Raw genomic sequence first — 3,644 nt, 5'->3', positions numbered from 1 at the left:
ATCTCTGTGTGGGGGCTGGACAAAGGCACTGGCAGGTCATCTACCCCCGCACTCCCTGCCACCCACTGCCTTAATCATCCTGCACCTTCCTGTTAATCATTCCACACCTTTCCCGTTATTCATGCTGCACCTTCCCTCGCTGCCTCCCGGTGAGCAAGAACGGGGCTGTTGTTAACCCTTGTTTAAGCTAAACACAGAGAAACATGGGAATTTACAGCACTGAGGCTTGAGCTAGAGCTGTTTCAGGGAAGAGTGGAGCCGGCATCAGATATTATTAGTTCTACTGTTACTGCATTACGGTCTCTAGGGATTTCTTTGCATTCTGCAGTGTGCAGCGTCTGTTGCAAGCATTTGCCTTCCCACAGCTGTGGATCAGGATTCAAAGCAGTTTGTTTACAGGTATTTCCTTGCACTAGGCTGAAGATGTGCTGGGGGTGAGCAGTTGTCACCAGCATATTCATGGTGACATTCATCAATCCTCCAGTACTGTCTGTAAAGATATACCAGGGAGAAGCAAGAATAGGGCAAATGAATGTGGCAGCCCCTGAAAATTTCTTCCATTTCTTAGTATTACAGAATGGTTTAGGTTGGAAGGGACTTTAAAGATCACCTAATTTCAACTCCCTGTCATAGGCAGAGTTGCCCATGTCACGCACTGGATCAGGCTGCCCAGGGCCCCATCTCACCTGACCCTAACCTGGTCCCTTGACAATTTTCAGCTTAGGGAATTCATTTATCTGGCTGTGATTTATCTGTTGGGCTCTACTCCAAATTCTTATCTTCAGTGTGGCTAACAATTCTTAATGTCCTGAGATAAGAGTGGAAGTGACCCACCATGGAGAGAAGTGGTGGAAAACACCGAGTTCTCTTCGGTCTGTTCCGCTCAGTGCCACTAATGTCACCTCCCTTGACCTGCTGGCTTTGCTATCTATAATGCACTGCAAGATACCACTGATCTTCTTGGCCATGAGAGCACAGTGCTGCCTCATGGCCAACCTATTCTCCACCAGGATACCCAGGTCCTTCCCTGCAGAGCTCTTTTCCATCAGGTTAGCCCCTAGTCTGTATATATGCATGTGGTTATTCCTCCCTAGGTGTAGAACTCTGCACTTGCTCATGCTGAACCTTATAATGAACTTTTCTGCTTAACTCTCCATCCTGTCCTGGTCTTGCTGAAGGGCAGCAAAGCCTTCTGCTGTTTCATACTGTTAAAATGCTCTCCCCTACTGCCGTAGCTGATAGCAGTTCCCTGTGTTGAAACTTCCACCTGGGAGTTGCCCCTGCCCCATATTATCCCTGAGGCACAAAAGGGCATCACTTAGGAGAGCGAGCATATTCAAGAAGGAGGGGTAATGGGCAGTACTGTTGTCCAAGCACTGATTCTAGATTCTCAGCATATAGATGTTAAACCAAGAGTCTAGCATCGAGTCAAAATACTGTTTAGTTGGACTGCTTGAACTTCTTGAAATTTGCTGGAACTTCTGCCAGCTCATTGCTCTCTGTCTGACTCATGATCAGTAGGTCTGCTATCTGATTTCCTTCTGTCCTTAGGGTCCAAGGCTTCACTTCTGTATTGTGGTAGATGAAGTCAGACACGTTCAGCATAAACAGGTGTTTCTATAGCTGTGGGCACTGCCTGGGATGCTTACACACCTACCTGAGTCCCGATGTAGGCATAGAAAATAAGAGTAAAGGGTCAAGGGAAACACATTTTCTATCTGATGTATCATTGAACTAGAGAAACCTGCCCAAATGAGTCAGATCTGCAAAAAGCTGTGCTGGGTGAGCAGCTGGTAGATTTGCTGAGCTGTGATGGAGGGTAATGAGTGTTTTAGCCCTACCTGACAGTGGATGGTGGTTGTGGACAGAGAGATTTGCCCAGAAGACTCAAGGCTTGAACAGGTCATCATGTCATTTACCTATGCACAATTCATTATTCACTGTTTGTTATTCAGTGATCATTATTCATCAAGCACTGCATGATACGATAATGTTATGTCCAGAGGTTAAACAGCACCACTGTACTGAAGAAATAAGAGGCCTTTGCTCTGATTTGAAAGAGACCTGAGAAACGTATAATCGAAAGTTCACTGACTTTCACTACATTTTTGAGAGAACTTGCAGTTGAGGTCTTATCTCTACTACTTGCCTGAAGGCCTCCGCAAATCAGTAATCAGTTAGAAAGAAACATCGAGAAAAACTGAAAACTCAGTTACTCACTTGCAGAACTTTTGGGGGGCTTGCACATCAGTGCTATCATCTCACAAAGGCTGGTCTAGGAATAGAAGAGTTTTTCAGGAAAGAGTAGAAGGGTTCATCAGAGATCTGGAGCTGTTTACCTGTAAGCAACAATTAGATGTACTGAAACTTTTCCACCTGGAAAAAAAAAGACAAATTTTAGCGAGAGAATCTTCTTCAAGGTAAGTCATAATTCGGACTAAAGTTAACCTTTCCATACATGGTAGTTTTTTCCTTTCCAGCTCACATGTATTTATGTACTCTGATGAGATCTCCGTAACTTCCTGTTCTCCAGGCTAAGCAGCACCAATTATGTGCTCTAGTCCATTAATCTTTTTTTTTTTTGGTCCTCCACTGCACCTTCTCCAATATCTCTAAGCCATGCCTGGTAAGCCCAAAACTGGAATGTCCAAAACTATGGTAAAACACTGCTGAAGCCCGGGATTGAACCAGGGACCTTTAGATCTTCAGTCTAACGCTCTCCCAGCTGAGCTACTTCAGCCCTGCCCTGGCATGATTATTTGCAACATGTGATGTAACGATTATATTTTAGACCAATACCATTCAGACCATTTGACTCTTTGTCCTATTACTGGAAATGCTTGAGAAGGACATAACTTCATCTTCTTTACACTCCCTCTTCAGATATTTGTATAAACTGATGAGATCCCCTTAGCCCTCATTTCCAGGTTAATTTCTCATCTCCAGGCACTTGATGTCCATGGATAAACTAAAAAGGGTGTCAGGAGCTCAGCTGTCCCACAGCTCCCACTCCAAGTCACTGCAGACTTTCTTCATGCCCCAACTGAAGTCTTTCAGCTCTGTTTCACAGCATTCAGCCCTGGCTTGGATGTTCTTGTAATGCTTAAAAGCACCAGACATCTGAAAATATAAAATGTCCCCTTGTAAATCATGTCTACTTCAGTTCTCTGTCTCTGAAAGTTGCACAGTTAGAAGATCCATTGTGTAAGCATGGGAGCATGACCATTACATGCTTTCCATTCCCCTTGAGCCACATTCAAGAAGCTGGAAAGTATATATCCACCTTGTCTTTCAGCTCCCATTAGGGATCTATAACTAATGCTTAAACACACGGTCCAAACACTGATTATCAGAGATCAATAATAATGATAACAATCAGGGGTCTATGAGAACAAAGAGGACAGGCTCTTTAGCAGGGTCTGGTATGATAAGACAAGGGGAAAAGGTTTCAAACTAAAAGAGAGGAGATTTAGATTGGATTTAAGGACAAACTTTTTTATGTTAAGGGTAGTGAAGCACTGGAACAGGTTGCCCAGAGAGGTGGAGGATGTTCTACCCCAGGAGACATTCATAGTCAGGCTGGATGGAGCCCTGAGCAACCTGATCTAGCTGTAGGTGTCCCTGTTCATTGCAGGGGAGTTGGA

The 3,644-nt window shown here is 44.3% G+C and overlaps 1 non-coding gene across 1 annotated transcript; it reads right to left on the bottom strand.

Moving 5' to 3' along the window:
* Positions 1-2,667: 2,667 nt before the first annotated feature.
* On the bottom strand, positions 2,668-2,740 carry TRNAF-GAA. Its single transcript has one exon. It is a non-coding gene; the product is annotated as a tRNA-Phe (tRNA).
* Between the last annotated feature and the right edge of the window lie 904 nt (positions 2,741-3,644).

Source organism: Coturnix japonica, chromosome 2 (genome assembly GCF_001577835.2).
Source record: "Coturnix japonica isolate 7356 chromosome 2, Coturnix japonica 2.1, whole genome shotgun sequence".
Classification (NCBI taxonomy): domain Eukaryota; kingdom Metazoa; phylum Chordata; class Aves; order Galliformes; family Phasianidae; genus Coturnix; species Coturnix japonica.
This window is presented reverse-complemented; position numbering and strand designations above follow the sequence as displayed.